Source organism: Rattus norvegicus, chromosome 2 (assembly GCF_036323735.1).
Source record: "Rattus norvegicus strain BN/NHsdMcwi chromosome 2, GRCr8, whole genome shotgun sequence".
Lineage (NCBI taxonomy): Eukaryota > Metazoa > Chordata > Mammalia > Rodentia > Muridae > Rattus > Rattus norvegicus.
This window is the reverse complement of record NC_086020.1, coordinates 192,548,034-192,566,979: the sequence shown is the minus strand read 5'-3', so window position 1 is coordinate 192,566,979 and position 18,946 is coordinate 192,548,034. Positions and strand designations below refer to the sequence as shown.

At 41.2% G+C, this 18,946-nt stretch overlaps 1 long non-coding RNA gene across 2 annotated transcripts in view; it reads left to right on the top strand.

The window, feature by feature from the left end:
• LOC102549693 (uncharacterized) overlaps positions 1 to 16,161 on the top strand; it is a 32,574-nt gene extending 16,413 nt beyond the window's left edge. The window contains exons 2-5 of one of the 2 annotated variants that reach the window (XR_001836842.3): positions 14,401 to 14,506; positions 14,725 to 14,885; positions 15,190 to 15,306; positions 15,931 to 16,161. This is a non-coding gene — a long non-coding RNA (uncharacterized LOC102549693). The remainder of the gene's footprint in view (positions 1 to 14,400; positions 14,507 to 14,724; positions 14,886 to 15,189; positions 15,307 to 15,930) is intronic. The other variant, XR_005501163.2, reaches the window with a different exon arrangement.
• Positions 16,162 to 18,946: the final 2,785 nt, after the last annotated feature.

Below are 18,946 nucleotides of genomic sequence, written 5' to 3'. Positions count from 1 at the left end.
TACATAGCAAAATCTGGCTTCTTCAGAAGGAGTTGGCCTATCTACATGACAGAAACAGAGCCCAAGAATATGCCTGCAGAGTAGCCTCTGCCAGGTGGGAGTCCATTGCCACTTCTGAGCTTCCTGGACCTGAGTGTGACATCTACACCATGTGTGTGAAGAAATCCATTTCATATGCATGGTGCGAGAAGAATTATATTAACAAGATTTCAGCCAATACTTTAAAGGTATTTTGAGTCATGCCCACTCATCCACCTAGGCTAGAAGATGGAATTGTCCACGGAGACTAGCTCTGTCGGCTACAAGCCAACTTGGTTTCCTCTCTTCCCCTCAAAAGAAATCACATTTAATATTTTACTTTTGAGACCAGATCTTCCTATGTAACCCAAACTTCAGCTTCAGACTCACTGTAGAGCCCAAGTTGACTGTGAAATCATAATCCTTCTGCCTCAGCCTTTCAATGGCTGGGACTGTAGATTTGCCCCACCACACCCAGCTGGCTTTCTCTCTGAAGGGCAGGCCAGGGCAGGAGATGAGTTGCTCACAGTTCAGTTAGGAGGAAGGGGTGTTGCTGAAAACAAAACCAAAAACAAAACAAACAAGAAACACACACACACACACACACACACACACACACACACACAAAATCAACCAACCAACACCCCCCCCCCCAACAAAACAAAACAAACGAAAAACAAAAACAAGTACCAGACGGGAAATTTGGACAGTGGCCTGGAGAGGCTCCTGTACAGAAGAGCATTAATGGTAATTTCAAACTCAAGGGCTTCGTCTTCCAGCTCTGTGGATGGTCCTGAACGTAAAGGTAGTAAGAAATTGTGTATGGCCTTTATTTTTTCCCCCCTCTGCTTTAAATTCTGCTGGCTGATTTTCTAACTTTCTAATTTAGGTTTAAAAGATATTTTAAAGTAATTGGCATAAAGGAAACCTTACTTTACAGAAAATTCTTTTTTTTTGATATTTTTGTTTTCAATTGTTTTAGACAGAAAAGTTTTGAAAAATGGTATCTCAGAAACAGTATTGGAAGTCCTGTCTTCCCTTCTGCTGTTCCCTGTCCCCCTCTCCCCCCAGTGTTACTGTCAGGCATAACTATATCAGCTCTTTTCCTCAAAGTCTGACAAAAAGTGGCTTCAGGGAGGAAGGGTTTATTTGAGCTCACAATTTAAAAAGGCATTTAATCTAGCACATTAGGGAATGAGTGGCAGAGATAATGTGGAGTAGATGGTCACATGGCATCCCTACTTAGAAAGCAAAGAGCAGGCAGGAAGTGGAACAGGCCTATAAAAGCCAAGGCCAACACCCAGTGATTCACAACCTTCCAAAAGCACTACCAGCTGGGGACCAGGTGTTCACACATGGGCCTTGAGGCCCATTTCTACTAAAAACCGCAGCAATAGTTATACATTTAATCAAAACCAAGAAATGTACATTTGGTGCACTATTGTGAAGCAAATTACAGACTCCATCCTACTAAGTCAAGGATCCCAAGTTACACTGAGTTATTACAGCACCTCAGTCTCTCTTCATTGTTCCTAATTGACTTTTGCAACCTCAACATGCATTTTTACTTTAGTGTGTACACATGGTGTACATGTGTTCCTGTGAAATGCATGCACGTGTGTTATTGTGTAGTGCTTTCTCTTGAGATGAAAACATCCCATCATGGACGAGGTGTTCTTACAACAGATGTTTACAGGGAGGTAGAACAACAAAATGTGCTAAGTTGGAGGCAGAGAGTAAAGTACTGCAGGGAAGCTCATTAAGATGGAAAATAAACAACTCAAACTAGGTTCAGGAAGTTCCTGAAACTAATCAGATTCATTAAGTCCCTTACTTCCCAAGAGTATATAAATAGCAAAGCCCACTAAGAAAAGACTCTCAGACAAGCCCAGTCATCTAGAAGAAGCAAAGACCAGCTGAGCTCCTTGGAAGAGGTTCAGAACAATAGAGCCACATATCTGGGAAAGACCCTATCCAACCTGTTGAGCTGCCCACAGGCTGTGCAGTGTGCTCTAGGTTCCCAGCTTTGTGAGCTGTCACCCATGCTTTGGTGGGCTTTGGTGATACAGCTGTCTTTGAGACATTTCCATTTCCTCCAAGTAACCACCTCCAACTGTATTCCTGTAACTAACCCCAATAAAACTCTGGTTCATCAAATTAGACTTTGATGGTATCTGTTCTTGTTGTGTCCTCAGTTCCCTCTATGGAGTGAGCAGACATTTGTTCAAGTCTCCCTAGAAATATCACATAACATGTATACATGCACATAAAGGGTGGATGTTGATATCATGGTCTTCCTCAGTAGTTGTCCATGTCATTTGTTTGTTTGTTTGTCTATTTATTCATTCATTTATTTCTAGACAGAATCTCTAACTAAACCTGGCATCCATCAGTTGACTAAGCATATTGGCCAGTGAACAATGTCAAGAGTCTTCTTGTCTCTGCTCCCCAGTCCTGAGTTACAGATGTGTGTTGTGCAACTGGGTTTTTCACAGGGATAGTAGAGCTCTGAGCTCAGGTAGGTCCTCATGCACATACCACAGGTACCTTATCAACTGAGCCACCTCCTCGGCCCCCTCATTATATTTTTAAAACTTTGTACTTTGAGATAACTATAGGTTTATACACAGTTGTAAAGTAATACAGAACGACCCCATGCTCTTCCTCTAATAGCCCCTAGTGGTAGCACCATCCAAAACTACAGCTTGCCATAACCAAAAAATTGGTGAGACAGCAACACAAGGACCTTGCTCAGATTTTGCCAGTTCCCATGGGCCCCTGTGTATCTGTGTGTGTTGTAGGCATGCCTGGAGGCTGGTTCCCTCACAGGTGTACCTTGAGGTACATGCTTGTCTCCCAGATGCTTTCAGATCCTGTCTGGTTGACAGTCAACACTAGACATCACAGTTGGTGTTTGCTAGGACTTTCCCCCCTTTCTGTTATGGAGATATTATTTCCCCATTTGCATCAAACCCATGGGAGGGGAAGCTGCTTTCAATGAATGTTTATAGTTATGGAATGTTTTCTTCACTAGTTAAATCTCCAGGCCACTTCAGTAAAGCATAGCAGGAGCCTGTCCTGAAGGGACAGCGAGAAGTCATTGCTTAAGAGGAAACTATGATTCTCACACATTCTACAATGTCAACCCTTACCTGTTTTCTGCAATCACCCAGCTAGGAATGTTAAATCACCCAGCTTCTGTATGTAAGGGTGAATTAATTCTTCAATGGTTTCCTCTGACAGAGCCTAGAAGGCAGAAAACTGTCTCTTTGGACATCTAGGTGGTTAACAATGGGCAGGGACTGGCCTGGCTCTGGCTTCTGAAAGAGACTGGATCCCACTTTCTTCTTCTTGTATCCTTTTCATGAGGATAGCTCTCTTACCCAAGCTCTGCTTCCTAGCTCCTTCCTGAGAGAATGTTAAACATTCATATCTACCATCATTTTCTCTTATAACAATGAATCTCTTGGAACCATAAAATGTTAAATAGATTTGATTCTCTTCAATCTTGAAGGTTTTAATGAACAGGAAGACGGGAGAGAGGGGGAAAAGGGAGGAAGACAGAGAGGGAATAAGGGAGAGAGGAGAGGTAGGGAGAAAGGACATAGGGAGGTGGGCAGCTGAGAACTTTCCATGGCCCCCAACTTCAAGAATATTTCCATATCTTTACAGCTGACTAGTTCAGTAAGTGTGTGACCCAGCTTTGACCAAAAAGAAAGCAGGTTTTCTGAGAAAATTTCTTTTTAAGAAATGGGTTGGTCTCTTTCTCTAAGTAGACAAGAGTCAAGAAACATGAGAACCTGACTTCCACAGCAGCCATCTTGCCACCATGATATTGCCATGTTTAGGAAGAAGTAGTCACTGTGAATGGTAAAATGGACAAAACAGGTAGATCTTCTGAGATGTTGATGCCTCTTAGGAGAAAGCAGAATACAATGGGGTTTCATATAGACTGGTTTAAAGATCTTTGTGAGTACCAATCACCGCTTTAATTCCTTATGTCAACTCATTAAATATTTATGTGCACCTCATTAGATGGGTGCTCTTGTTGTCCACAGTTTAGAGATAAGAGAACACAAATGTAGGGAGGTTAAGTTTATAATAGCATTCTGAACCGAAATTCTAAGTATATTTTGTCTAAGTCCACATTCACGGTCCTCCTCAAGAGGAAGTATACCTTGAATTTGAGTTTTTACTATTTAGCACCAGGCCAACATTTTGCATTTGGCAAGTGTTAGATGCATGATCATGAACTCTATTTACTTCCTCCCTGCACAGAAGTAGATGTTTTTCTTTTGTAAGAAAGTCAGGGAAGTACTGAGATCTGTGGGAAGCACAAGAACTTTGAAGACAAATCTTGACTTTTAACTGGGAATACCTGATGTCATTAAGCTTCTGCTTAGCAGCCTATGTCATGTCCCTGGAAACTAAGGCTGTCATCAAGATAGAATCATAACCAGACTTCTGTATACACAGGTCTTTATTATATCTGTCTGAGGGTGATAAAAGAAAAATACTTTTCCAAGCAACAGTACCAAAATAACAAAACAACATGCACATATTGTAAAGAAAGCCCCATCTAATATGATTATTTTTCCAAAGGAAAAGGTACAGTACAATTTTTTTGGGTGTGCTAAGCTTTAGCACTTGGGAATTGATTTTGAAATATCAGTAAATAAAAGAAATTTTTATACTGCTCTGTACAACTGGACCATGTAAATGGTTTGTTAATTACAAATATTTTAAAGAATTAAGATGGTTTGAAGTAGCCATGGTGAAGGTGACCTTAGGAGGAGGAGCCCAATTCTCAGGACCGGAGCCTAGAGACATCCCTAGAAGATGCTGGAGCCCATGGTTACAGGGCCCATGGTTGACACTCTACAACTCTGTTTAGATGATGCTCCAAGGCCAGAGCCTTTCCCTACAGTTCTCTCTGGACAAGAACCTTAGCTGAGTCCTACATGCATATAAACTCCGGTCTAGTGGGACCCATTAACACCTCATTTGTCATCTATCACATCTATCCCTAAGGGGAGAGTGCATGGGATGGAGGAAGTAGGCCATTGTAGCCATTTCTGTCTTTGTTGACCTAAGACAGGCTTTTCCTTCTTACTCATGATTTGGTTTTAAGAAATCCCTAAGCTGATGAAATTGTGGTGATGGGTTAGCAATGGTTTAGAAGACGCTGTCTCTGACTTCTCTAGGTAATTTGGGAGTCATAGTCAATATCAATAGATCCTGTTTCTCAAAGGGAGAAATCAGTAGAAATAACATTAAGTTTCAATTACAGTTTTTAAAAAAAATAGTCACCCCAAAAGGGTTATGGAGATGCCTTGGTCAATAAAGTACTTGCTATGCAAACATTAGTATCTGAGATTAGATATATGTTGTTTAGTTTTTTTGCCAATGTGACACAAGCTTAGGCCATCTAGGAAAAAGGAACTTGCACTGAGAATATGTACCTATCAGATTGGTCTGTAGGCAAATCTGTGGGGCATTTTCTTGGTTAATGGTTGATGTGGGAGGGCCTGGCTCATTGTGGGTAGTACGATCCATAATCAGGTAGTTCTGGGTACATAAGAAAGCATGATGAGCAAGCCATGGGGGTACACCAGTAGGCGGTGTTCCTCCACAGCGGCTGTTTCAGCTGCTGCTTCCGTGTTCCTGCCTTGAGTTGTTGCCCCAACTTCCCTTTGGAATGAACCATAAGCTATAAAATGAAATAAATTCTCCCCACGCTACTGCTGGTCATTGTCTTTATCACAGTGATAGGGATCAAAGTAGAACAGACAGACAGACAGACAGACAGACAGACAGACAGACACACACACACGCACACACACACACACACACACACACACACACACAGAGGGGAGGGACAGGTGGCCCAGACTTTCCAACAGTAATGGGTTACTCCTGTGCCTCTTCCTGAAGTTTGGGATTTTATGCAGATTGCAGATTTGTCCATTGTAATCTGTAGACCATGCTTTCTGTGTTCTGTTTGTCACCCTCCTTACCTGCTCAGCATGTTTGGGTGTCCATAGCCAGTGTGCTTAAAGCCTTTCATTCAGTCACTTGACTTATATATTTTATCACCTTCATGTCTTGATAGTCCAAGGATTTGCCTCCCACAAGTTACTTGAAGTATTCATTACTAAACATCTTTTCTATGAGAAGATGTTTGAACTCATTCTATTTAATGCTTTCTTTTTTCAAGCCTTTCTACCTGTCCTTCTCTTACCTCCTGTGTTTATTGGGATTTCTTTTTAAATTCTCATATGAACAGCATACATATTCACGTACAAAATGATCCTCTTTTGATTGTCTTTCCACTAACATGCAGATTTGGAAAAATGCCATACAACCTCAAAGATAATGTGATGGGGGCCATATTCAAGACGGATTAAGAAAGCCAGTGACACGATAGCAGATGTTGTGGTGACCTTTCTTATGTAAGCTATTGATCATGCACTGTGGGCCATGCACCTCTAGATCCAGACCCTGTTTGTGACACTCATGGGCATGCGCCTTTTGGGGATCTTTTAAAGTATATTGCTTCAGTCTATATAGGACAGGCTATACTGCAGCAACAGGTAATCCCAACCCTTCAGTGACTTCAACCCATTCAAATGTTGTCTAATACTGATATGGAGACTTGCCGGTTCAGCAGTTCTGCTCATGGGGTTGGGGGAGTGGGGTAGCAGAATTGGTCCAGTCTTTGCTTTCTAGGGTTATTATGGCATAGGGAAGAGGGTTAAGTAGAGAGTTAAGGAACAGGACCGATAGTGCCAAGCCTGAGTAGCCTGTGTTTCTTCTGCTCATGTTTCTATGACCTCAATTTGTATAGTTGGCTAAATATCAATCTGTCAGAGTATAAATATGGAGAGAGAGAGGGGGGGGGGCTACTAGTACACAGTGGCAATGACACTTCTCTGATCCTCATTTTTCTCAAGAATAAAATGGAAAGAACATCTACCACAAGGACAAGTCAGTGAAACACTATCTACAGAATGCCTAGAATAACAAAACATCTGACAAACATGGTTTTTATTACCTGTGACATTATATATTATTAGCATGTAGCAATCCAACTCTACAGCATGTTGCATGAAAGGAAAGGAAAGCAAAGCAAAGGAAAGGAAAACAAAGGAAAGGGTATAACATAAGGAGCTCCACACATTAGTTCCAATAAAAGGCCCATCATTTACAAAAGCCACTAGAGCACCTTGACTTCAGGATGTGATTTTTTGCAAGATGTGGAGAGAAGGAAAATATTCATCCAAATGTTGGCAGTCATTACCTCTAGCTGTGTAGTCTTAAGTGCATTTAATTCTCCCCTCATAAACACTAATATTTTTTCTGAATTTTTTTTACCATCATCATGCATGATTAAGAATAACAACCCTCGGGGTTGGGGATTTAGCTCAGTGGTAGAGCGCTTGCCTAGGAAGCGCAAGGCCCTGGGTTCGATCCCCAGCTCCGAAAAAAAGAACCAAAAAAAAAAAAAAGAATAACAACCCTCTACATGCCATCTTATATTTCTCTCAGCACATTATGATGTCATCACATCCACTTTACAGCTAAGGGAAACAAGACACTGAAAATCTAATTAACTTCTAACCACTGAATAGCAGAATCAGAATATGTACATAAATCAGAAAATAATCAATACAGATTTTAATGACACCCCTTTGTGTTCATGACCACAAAATAAAATGTAGCTTGTGCCCAGCACTACACTATGGAGGAGAAAGTATTAAAAATCCCACTACCCCATCTCACTGTACAGTCTCTGTTTCTCACAGACGCTTTTCTTGACCTTTCTTACATAAGATGTTGACCATACACTGTAAGTAATACACTTCTGAATCCAAATTCTGTTTATGACACTGATGTCATAAACACATGATACACATGTCACCGAGAGCATCCTCTCAAGTACACATAGAAGGTTCAGTAAATTGGAGGCAGGGATTTCAGAGGCAGGGTTGTGGATTTTTCTGACTCAGGACCTAGAAGGGCACATCAATTTGATGCTTACTTGCTGAATGAGCAAATAAATAAACAGAAGCTGAGAGGATCTCATTTTACCAGAAATGACAAGAAAGTCTGGGGCAGTTATTTGGTAACGGTTAGAATTGCAAAACTATTGAGTATGTGGACAGAGAAGCCCAAAAGACTCCTGCTTTTTTCCCTCATGCACCACACTAGCTTCTGCTGAGAAGATTTAACTCTGAGAAGAAGCTGAGTCTCTCTGTGCTATGTCTGAGTGGTAGTGTCACTTTCTCTTAGTCACCATTCTATTGCTTGAAGAGACACCATGACCCAGGAACATCCTATAAAAAATTGAGGGCTGGCTTACAGTTTCCAAGGATTAATTCATCATGGTGGAGAATGGTGGGGACATGGTAGGAACATGGTGACACTCATAGTGTTGAATCAGTAGCTGAGAGTCACATCCTGGTCTGTAGCAGAGAGGCCCGGCATTTAGACTGCGCCTAGCATGGGCCTTTGAAACTTAAAGCCTACCCCCAATGTGGTGGTTTGAATAAGCTTGGCCCATAGGATATGGTACTATTAAGAGGAATGGCCTTGTTAAAGGACGCATGTCACTGTGGAGGTGGGCTTTGAGATTCTATGCCCAGTGTGGAAGAGATTCTCCTGCAGAAAGTAGTCCAGTCCACTGCCTGTGGATCAAGATTTAGAACTCTTGGCTCCTCCAGCACTATGTCTGCCTACACTGTGCTGTGCTTGACTGAACCTCTGAAACTGTAAACCAGCCCCAATTAAATGTTTACTCTTATAAGAGTTGCCTTGGTCATGGTATCCCATCACAGCAATAAAATCCCAAGACACCAAGTAACACACTTCCTCCAAACAAGGTCATGCCTCCCAACCCTTCTAATCCTATGAAAGAGTATCACTCCCTGATGACTCAGCATTTAAATATGTGAGGCGGGGTTGGGGATTTAGCTCAGTGGTAGAGCGCTTGCCTAGGAAGCACAAGGCCCTAGGTTCGGTCCTCAGCTCCGAAAAAAAGAACCAAAAAAAAAAAAATGTGAGGCTATGGGGACCATTATTATTTAAACCACCATAAATCCTGAGTCATTCTGCATCACTGGGGTCTCAAAAGTCTCTTCTTAAGATTTCCTATGTTACTTCACCTATGGATCTTTTTCACTAACCTAGAACTTGGCCTTTGAGCGCCATCTCTACACCATCTGCTTCCTCCTTTTGGACATACTTCTCCAGTCTTCTGAGGCAGTACCATGACCTGAATGCTTCTTTCCCATGATCACTCTGTCTACTTCCTATCCTGATTTCTTCTTTTCTGCTGACTAGCGAATGCTAGATTTCTTCTCAATCAATACTCTCTAAGTAATTCCAACTGGTTCTACCATTCAACTGCCATCATTTATGCAAATGATATGCAAATGTGCATTTTCTCCTCAGTCTCCATATATCCAAATGCTTACTTGACATTTTTACTTGAATGCCTAATATACATCTCAAATTAATTTCTAAAACCCAATTCTATTTTCCTTCCACTCCTCAGCATCTCAGTAAATTACATCATAAACCTTCCTGATAGTCTAGATAAAACCTTAGGATCATTCTTTAGTGTCTCCTTCCTGAACCAGCATATCCCATCCACCAGGAAGTCCTTTTTTCTGCTTCCAAAATAAGTTCCCAAATGTATCCACCCCTTTTCATTTTCACTGCTGTCATTGTAATTCTTACTTGGACAACTTTCATAACTCTACGCTGCCTGCCTGTTTCTATTCTTGCTCTATTCCAGCTCATTCTCCCCACAACAATGAGAATCATCTCGCAATGTGAACCAGATCTCGCCCTGTTTCTTATAAAATAAGATCCAAGTCTTCCCTTGTCATCCTCCCTGGCCCTCCCAATTCTCTGTTTCATAGCCTTCTTCCTGTTTTCAGTCACCAAGTTTCCTGCTGTAGTGCCTGTTCATCTGTTCTCCTCAAGTCTGGAATATTCTCAGTGTGTATTGCAAACAATCCCTATAGAGTTAACACATGCCTTTCCCCCAGCTCCAGGACTGAATTGAAATGTTCATTACAGTTTTTTGACTATTCTATATGCAAATGACACCCCATTCCCCTACCCAACCTTTTGTCCTGTGTACAACCCTAAGTTGCCATTTTTCTTAATACTGCTGTGCTACAAGGACTTGTAGTTGTTCAGTTCACTAGAAAGGGAAGGAGGGTGTCTGACACTGTTTGATGCTCAGGAGAGCAGGCTGAGTTTTGCACAATTGACTCTGTCCCATTCCCACAGTCGCCCTTCCACTGGGTCAGTCCCTTCAGGTTTGTTGTCAATGTTCCTTCAAGTTCCTTGCTCAAGCTCAGAGTCTTCTTTTTCATAAGTTGTCAGCAGATCAATACCACAGGAAGAATTTATCAATCTGCTGTCCTTACTACTGAAACCTGATCACACTACAAACTCAGTCTTACAAAAGGTTAACTCAACACTCCTCAGCCTGTACAAAAATTAGCACATGGGTTAGTATCATAGCACACAGGTTAGTGGTTAGTTAGTTAGTTAGTTAGTTAGTTTGTTTGTTTGTTTGTTTTCAACAAGAAAATGGACAGACCACTGACAGGAGAGCTCTTTACTTTGTTTCCTCTGAGCCCCCTTCTGCCTCTTGTCTGTTCTTGGATTTTGTTCTTACCTAACCATCCTCTTTGCTTTCTGTGATATTGAAATAGTTTCTTCCCAAATGGGTTCCATCTTCTCTGTCCAGAATGTGTGCACATGGAGCCTTGCCTAAAAAATAAGCCAAGCAATTCCTTGCCATCTAGGCTTTGCCCTGTCCTCTCCATAGTCAGCCATGGAGAAAGCCCATCCATGCACACTGTCTCCACATTTGCCCTTCCATCCATTTTGATAGCCTTTTTACTTTTTCTTTTTTTTTAACTAGACTACACTAATTGCAAAAAAAAATATGCTGTTTGAGATTTTTATACAAATGTATCATGGGATTTGACCATAGTCACCTCTGCCATTACTCTCCCTTGAGGCCCATCTGTCCCATGCAATCCCATTTTTCAGTTCTTGCCACTATCTTCTAAGCTATTGAGATCCTCTTCAGGAAGTAATTGTCTATTTCTGTATCTCTACTTTTAAAAGTTTCAGGTCATACACTGAGGCCTATGATCCATGTTGAATTGTTTTTCTAGGGTGAGGGAAAGTTTGTTATTTTTTGTTGTTGCTTTTTTTTTGTTTTTGTCTTTGTTTCTGGATTTTTTTAAACTATGGATAAACCCCAGTGCAATTTGTTGAAAAGACTGTCCACTATAAAATGTTTTAGGCATCTTTATCAAAAAGTTTCTCTCTGGATCCTCTATTCATTGGTGTTTGTGTCTGGTTTGGAACCAGGACAATGCTGTTTTTATATTTATTTGTCTTGTATTATAATTCGAAGCAACGTGATGCCCAACATCCCTCTTAGCTCAACTTTGCTGTGCATGTTCCGTGTGCTTTGTACTTCCATCAGGTCTCATGATGTCCTTTTCTATCGAGTAGAATGTGTAGATCACCTTCAGAAATGTAGCAATTTCCACAACATGCTACCAATCAGCAGAGGAGATCCACTTTGTCATGTCTTCCTTGACTTCTTTCCTGGCTTCTGGAATTTTCTTTTTAGATGTCCCTCACTTGTCAGTTAAATTTGTTCCTAGGCATTTTCAAGGTTAATTTTAGTGGGGCTGTTTTCTTGAATTTTAGCACAAACATACTGGTGCATATGGATAATACACAATTTTTATTGATTTACATTCTGAGGATTTGCCTATGGGGTTTCTCAGACCTAAGAGTTTGCTGGTGGAGTCTTTAAGTAGTATTTCAAGTATAAGGAAGCATTACTTCAAAAGGGATAGCTTAGTTGAACTCCTTCTTTCCTGTTTTTTGTCCTTTTTATTCCCTTGCCTTATTACTTTGGCTAAGACTTCAAGTACTATACTGAATAAAAGAGGTGAGTGTGAATAACTTTGTCTTATTCCTAATTTTAGAAGAATTGCTTTCAGTTTTTTTCTCATTTAGCATATATAGTCTACTTACGTTGCAGAGGGTCTGTTGCAGAGGGTTTCCTAGGATGACTTTGCTCCACATTTTTGTTTTATTGGTTCTTCGAGAACTCTATTCAATGTTTGTTGGTCACATTTATCTTCCTCAACTCCTCCCAGACACATCACAAGTCTAATTTGTGTTAGCTCTCTGTTCTGAGATGTGTGGGCTTCTACTAGAGGATGGTCAGCTTACTAGGGAAAGAATTCTTAAAAGAAATGGACTGTCCCTTTCCACCATCTATCAAGTGCAATAGACCAGCTAGGGCAGGGACTTCAGCTCTACCTGCCTACTCCATGCTGAGATTTGGTTTGACTTGAGCTCTCACCGGGCTTGTGCATGTTGCCACAGTCGCTTGAGTTGATATAAATGCATCTGCCCTGTGGTGTCTGAAGGACACTGTTTCATCGTGGTCACCTATCACTTTTCACTCTTTCTGCCTCTTCTTCCACAATGATCTTTGAGTGTTGGGAGGAGGGAAAGTGGCATAGATGTCCCATTTAAGACTGAGCAGTTCTCAGTCTCTTATTCTCTGAACCTTGATCAGTCTTGAGTCTCTATGTTAATCACCATCTACTGAAATGAAGTTTCCTTCATAAGGGTTGAAAGATGAATTGATCGATGACGATGGTCATATTGTTAGGAGTTGGTTTAATACTATGCTCATTCCACAGAGTCATAGTAGTAGGTCCTCCCTGGGACCCATGTAACAATATTTTTATTATAAATGTATATAGTAATTTAATACAGTAGCTGTTTTTCTTTATCCTAGCTAGTTCCCCAATAAAGACACAGAGAGACCAAGATTTATTTAATCAGGCTTTACCAAAATACCTGGGCAGCCATTGATCTATTTTAATTCTCTAAACTAATCTTGCTTCTTCCCAGCCAAATCCCCGAGGTACTTGTGTTTTAGTATTGGTCTGACTCTCTGGACTTCATATGTATTTTTGCATTATATATCTCTGGAACCTTTTCCTTGCGGCAAAATTCTCTCTACTCTTCTCTCCTGCCCTCCTCCACCCCTGGCTGGCAGAAATTCTGGCCACGTTCTCTCTTCTATCTAGCCATTGACTGATAAGCTTTTATGGACAAGATGGAGAATAAACGGTAAATGTTGTTTACACAAACTTAAGGCAGGAGATTCTTGACATAAGCGTTACAATGCTGTGTCCAGATTGAAACAAGATGTGAGGGCAGAGAAATAAAAAAACAACAGAAGGGTAATCATTACACAGTGCACAAAAATGTTATGCCTACTAGCCCATGGCCTGTTTAGAGCACAGGTGCTTGGCCTGACAGTGATGCCAGGTATGGCTTTCATCTTGTGGAGTGGGACTTACAATCCAATCAGAAGGTGGTTGGTTGCCATCTTGACAGAAGTGACTTTCTGTATAAAGCCCATGTAGTTCTTATTTGCCTAAGAAAGTGACAGAGTTACTATGTTCAGTCAGTTTGACTGCAGCATTCTGTGTTTTTATTTCATATGCCATATTGCTTCCTTTTTCTTGTTCAACACAGTTTCCCAAAAAAAATCATTACTTGCTATAAATTTCCTTCATTGCTCTGACTATTCTAAAGTCCATGTTGTCATGTAAACTCTTTTCTCTTAAATTTCAGCCCCATAAGTATCATCTCCCAGTGTCTTGGAGACGGGGAGTCTGATACTGATCTTTGTCCATCAGTGGTTTGCGGGTGTTGACACAATTTTCTAAGGGAGAGGAAAGGAAGAAAATAGAGTAGGAAGCTCTGTTGGTAGGTGAAGAGCAGAGGGTGACTGTACAGTCTCGGGCATAGTTGGTAATGACCTCTCGCTTGAAAAGGAGAGTTGCAGGCAAAGCCAGGAAGGTTAACCCCACTCATGTCTCACCTTGCCCCCTTCTCTGGCTCTGTATTCTACCCAAACTCTTGTTCTGCTATCTTCTATTAATGCACTCTGATTTTATTAATTAAATTCATATCTATCGAGTACCTATTAAATGTTAGATCTTATCACATGCATTAAAGCATACAGTAGTGAGTAAGCATGTTAGTTCCCATCCTCCACAGCCTAATTGGGTCAAAGATGTAAATCATTATACTGCAACATGCTAATTGCTATAATAATGGGTGTACTTTGTTATTGGAACGCTCAGGTGGGACATCTAATTCACTTTTGATTGAGTTATTAAATTTCAGGACCTGAAAGTTCTGCTTTGACATAGCATGATTTGAGTAAGGCATGTGATAAATTTTCACATTGTATCTTTTGGAATAAAGCATATGTTGTTCTATTTCTTGTCTCTGCAACAGAATATCTGAGGACTGGTGGAATGATAAGCAATAGAAGTCTATTCATCTTATGGGTCTGGAGACTGGGAAGGCCAGCAGCATGGTACTGACCCTGAAGTAGAATAAGGTAGAAAAGACTTGACTATTGGATACTGATTTATTAGTGATCTACTCAAAGCACTGTTTGTTCTGCCATTTTCCAAGCATGACTTCACTTGCTACCTGGAACAGAATGACCCAGAGGAATAGCTGAAACAATGGGTTGTTGCCCCTAACAACCTGCTAACTGTCACATAAACTTCTGTAAAATCTCTCTTGCTTACCCGCCCTACCTTGTGGTTTTAGAGTAAAAAATGGGAACCCAAGCTGGACCAGGCATCTAAGCCTTTCGGGAGCTGTCCTGGCATCAGTTACAGAAACATCTCCTCTCTTCTCCTCTGCCGGGTGTCAGAGTGCTTATTCCAGAAAGGTTCCCATAACAGCATCAGGTGGGATCACAGCAAAGGGTAAGAGAGCAGAGCATGAAACCTCCAGTCTTTTCTATACATGTAAAGGTGTTAATCTCATGGGGCCCTCCCCCACCTTTCTGGCCACATTCAACAATAATCCCCCACCTCCAAATACTATCAATGAATGAATTTAGAAGTTGTTCTTAACTTCTTAATATAGAGGCTGGGGTGCACATTTAATGTAGAAACTGGGTGTAGACCATTAAACAAGTGACATAATTATGGGGAGGAGCTATCAAAGGTATGTCAAGATGTTCCCCATAGAGCCTCATTCTATGCAATGTTTTTATTTGTGACTTAGATGGCGACATGAAAACTTCAATTTTCAGCTTTGTACTTAAAATTCAAGCTTGAAGAGAGTGTTAAGACTCTTGTCTATCATCCGTAAAACACCAATTTTGGGCCAATGAAGAAAGAAGTAAGGCAGAATTTAAATGCAAAGTTCTACATTTTTAACTCAATATTTGAATGGGCTTGATGTGTGTGTGTGTGTGTGTGTGTGTGTGTGTGTGTGTGTGTGTGTGTGTGTGTGTGTAGCCTGTTTGCCGAAACTGACAAATCACCAGTTAGCCCATATTAGAGACAGAGAGAAGAAAAAGGATGGGAGGTCTCTTCCGTGTTACTGCGCTAGCTGGGCCACACAGACGGTGTCCCAGCTCAGTGATCACAGCTATGTGAAAGGTTGATGCAGCTTAGATACAAATATTAGGACAGTGAGGAAGAGCTGAAGGAAATTGGAAAAATTTCAGAAGATACCAGAATTGCCTTCCCAAGGCTAGCCTATGTCTCTCCTATGTGGGCCCAAAGTGCAGGGCAAATAGATGGAAGTTACATAATAGAAATCTTTGGTTCGATATAAGGGAATTTTCAGTAGAAATGAATGACAATGAAATGCCCTCTTAGCCCTTTGAAGAGGTCAATGTCTCATTACTGAAAGTTGTCACCTGAGGCTGCAGAACATTGGGAGCTTCCCAACTCTGGATATTCAAGTCAAATGATGTCTAAATGTCCCTCTGACTCTGTGTCTTTGGCTCCTGGACAGGGATCTGAGATGAAGAGAGACATCACCACCAGAGCAGTTTGCAAAATGAAAGAAACAGACTCACTCCACGTACCTTGGAAGGTACACACTGTCTACTGAAGCATCTGTGTACACTCTGCATACAATGAGCAACCTCTCTCATCGGGGCAAAGCCACGGTGTGGATGACGTGTACACAAATACATTTCTGCCCACGTAGTCAGCTGATGAAATAAATGGCCATCCACTGAAATGTCTAAATATATATTTGCATGTATAGATAAAGACATGAGTTCAGTTTTAGCTTCAGGTCTTTATGGTCACTGTGGCCATAAAGTGATTAAAAATAACAACACCAAGAACCCCAAAAACCTGTTGGGTCTTTGTGGAGAGAAGAAGGAAATTAAACATACAGTGCACTATTTAAACAATATCGAGGCCGTGACTGAAGAAAACAAAAGGCAGGAAGGAGGTGGGACATTGAGGCGTGATGTGCTAGCTTTCATTCCAGCTGCTGGGGTCATTCACAGACAGCTGAAAAGAACTGGGGACACTCTGGGGGCACAGTTCTAAAACCTATTTACTTAAGAGAAAATACTGCAAAGATCTTTTAGCCTAGTTATGGGAAAGGGGACTAAACACCAGCTCAGGAGGGTATCTTAAAAATCATTTTACAAACCCAGAAAATATTTGCTAACTCCTTCTTGACTTGCCATATGTAAATCAGCTATGTTAGTCAGAGGCACATTTTCTGACAATTGATTATTGAATTAAGAAGACTGGTTAGATTTCTTCCTGATTCCTAGAGGATCATGTTGAAATTAAATATTTGCTTCAAGTCTTCTTAAAAGTCACTATTTCAAGGGAGCAGAAAGTTGCAAGGGGAAACCAGGACTCAAAGGAGCAGAAAGTCCTGGGGTGGTACCATGGCTTCTTCTCAGTATAAATCAGGAAGAAAGGATGTGACCCAAGGCCTGGGGTCAGGAGAAGAGGCTGTGTCTGAGGTCTGGGCAATCTGTGTGTATTCCATAGGTGAAGGCTCTTCTACTGGAGGGCTCACAGCAGCTTGTCATCTGGTCACCAGTTTGCTGTTGCTGATGTGACCTAAAACCATCCTCTGCAACAAAGGGCTAGAAGCTTCAGGTAGAAGTGATGACTAAGAATAGAGGGATGGATTTGAAGCCTGTCAAAGGTCCAGCATGGACACCAGTCATAGATCCAACATGGACACCAGTCATAGGGCCAACATGGACACCAGTCATAGGGCCAACATGGACACCAGTCATAGGGCCAAAATGGACGCCAGTCGTAGGGCCAGCATAGATGCCCTCAAAGGTCCAGCATTGATGCCAGTCATAGGTCCAGCATGGATGGTGTTGGGGATGGGATGTCAAAAAACCATCAGCAACTGATGACTACTGGGGAAGGAAGTCTGTTTTCTTCAAGGATGCGGCCCCTGGAAGTTTACCATGCTCCAACGGTGTACATTCTGGCCACATTAGCTGGACTCTGGGTTAAAAAAGAACATGAAATTGGAAAGCAGTCGAGGTAAGAGGATCTGTAAGGAATTAGGGAAGGAGTAGCAGCGAGTATGATCAAAATACATTGATAATATATATAATTCTAAAACATAAATTAAAAATATATTAATCTATGGTCCTGCAGCAAGCATGAGGACAAGGCTTGAAGTTAAGACCAGAGAAATCTTTGTTTGAGGAAGGAAGGAAGGAAAGAAGGAAGGAAGGAAGGAAGGAAGGAAGGAAGGAAGGAAGGAAGGGAGGAGGGAGGGAGGAAGGAAAGAAGGAAAGAAGGAAGGAGGGAGGGAGGAAAAAGAAAATGACCCAGAAGTCTGCATGTATCACATTGTCCAGTACACAGTCTGATACAAGACTGCTGTGGCTGCGGCTGTGACTGGTGATGACAATGTTGTTGTTGTTGTTGTTGTTGTTGTTGTTGTTGTTGTTGTTGTTGTTGACGATGATGACGATGAGGACAATGACTACGATGCTGCTGCTGCCACATTTCCATCACCATGTGCTTTTCACCTCTAATCTATAGAACCTCCATCACTTCAGTCTTTTTTAGGACTCTCTAGTTGTGCACAGTCAGATTTAAAGAGCAGTGCTATCTCCGTGAAGGTTCCCTCACTCCATGTCACAGTCTTTCCTCACCCATAACCCTCCTCAGCCACTGACCTGACATAGGTGTCCAGTGTGAATCTGCAATTCACACGAGACTAAAATGTACTCAGTCCTTGCTAGGTTCCATAGGACAATGCCTTTGCGATTCATCTGTGCCATCGGGTGTGTCAATAGCTGTTTCTTAATATCGCTATGTCATGTGATTCCCTTCTACAAATCGCGTATTCATTTGCCAGTTAGGCAGCATTTAGATTGGTTAATTATTTAGTGGGTATGGATAAAGCTAGTATTAATAATTCCTTCTAAATATTTGTGTGAACATACTTCAATTTCTTTAAAAACAAAAACAAAAACAAAAACAAAAACAAAAACAAAAACAAAAACAAAAACAAAGTAAGCCCAGATGTGGGAATGCTGGGTTGCGTGGCCAATTGTATTTAAATTTGCAAGAGACTTCCTGGTGTTATCCAAATGAGAGGCTCTACCTGCTCTACACTGTGCTAAAACTCAGTCTTTGGGTTTTTTTTTTTTTTTTCTTTTTTTCCTGGAGCTGGGGACCGAACCCAGGGCCTTGTGCTTCCTAGGCAAGCGCTCTACCACTGAGCTAAATCCCCAACCCCTGGGGTTTTTTAAAGAAGGAAAACTACTTTCAGGCTTTGTAATGAGCAAGCTTTGGTTTTGATTTGAACTTCCCCCATGACTAAAGAAGTTGGAAACTTCCGTTAATGGGTTTTATTTGACATTTGTATATTTGTATACTATGCAATTTGACTTTAATTGCATTGTAAAAATTCTTTATGTACTTTAGATATGTTGTTTGTTAGATACACGTTTTTTACAAGAATTTTTACTTTTAGTTATCTGAACAATGCCTTTGAAGAGCAAAGCCCCCATTTT